We start from the raw sequence: 623 nt of genomic DNA, 5'->3' as shown, positions 1-623 counted from the left end.
AAAAAGTTATGGCAATTTTAAGTAAAAAAAATTGAAAAAATATCGAAAATTAGCGATTTTTAAATTTGTAATTTTTTGGGGGATTTCCCCCATTTACGGGGAACGAGGGAATTTTTTTCAATTTTTGAGGGTAATGTCTTCGACTAGATACGATTTGTGATCTTTTGACATATTGTTCATCAAAATCGGTCCAGCAAGAGCTGAGATTGAGCGTTCACAGACACAAAAAAAAAAATAAAATAAAATAAAAAACACATCATAGTAAAATTAATTCCTTTCTCAGCTTCGCATCGAAGCTAAAAATAATGTAACTATATTTAATTTAGAATAAGAAACACCTTATTACATTACTTTTAAACTAAAATTATAAATATTTAATAGCATTTAATATCTATTTTAGCTTCGATGCGAAGCTGNAAATAAAATAAAAAACACATCATAGTAAAATTAATTCCTTTCTCAGCTTCGCATCGAAGCTAAAAATAATGTAACTATATTTAATTTAGAATGAGAAACACCTTATTACATTACTTTTAAACTAAAATAAAAAATTATAAATATTTAATAGCATTTAATATCTATTTTAGCTTCGATGCGAAGCTGAGAAGGTATTGGTTTTACTA

This window comes from Daktulosphaira vitifoliae, unplaced genomic scaffold (assembly GCF_025091365.1).
Source record: "Daktulosphaira vitifoliae isolate Bord-2020 unplaced genomic scaffold, ASM2509136v1 Scaffold_2, whole genome shotgun sequence".
In the NCBI taxonomy this organism is placed as follows: domain Eukaryota; kingdom Metazoa; phylum Arthropoda; class Insecta; order Hemiptera; family Phylloxeridae; genus Daktulosphaira; species Daktulosphaira vitifoliae.
This window is presented reverse-complemented; position numbering follows the sequence as displayed.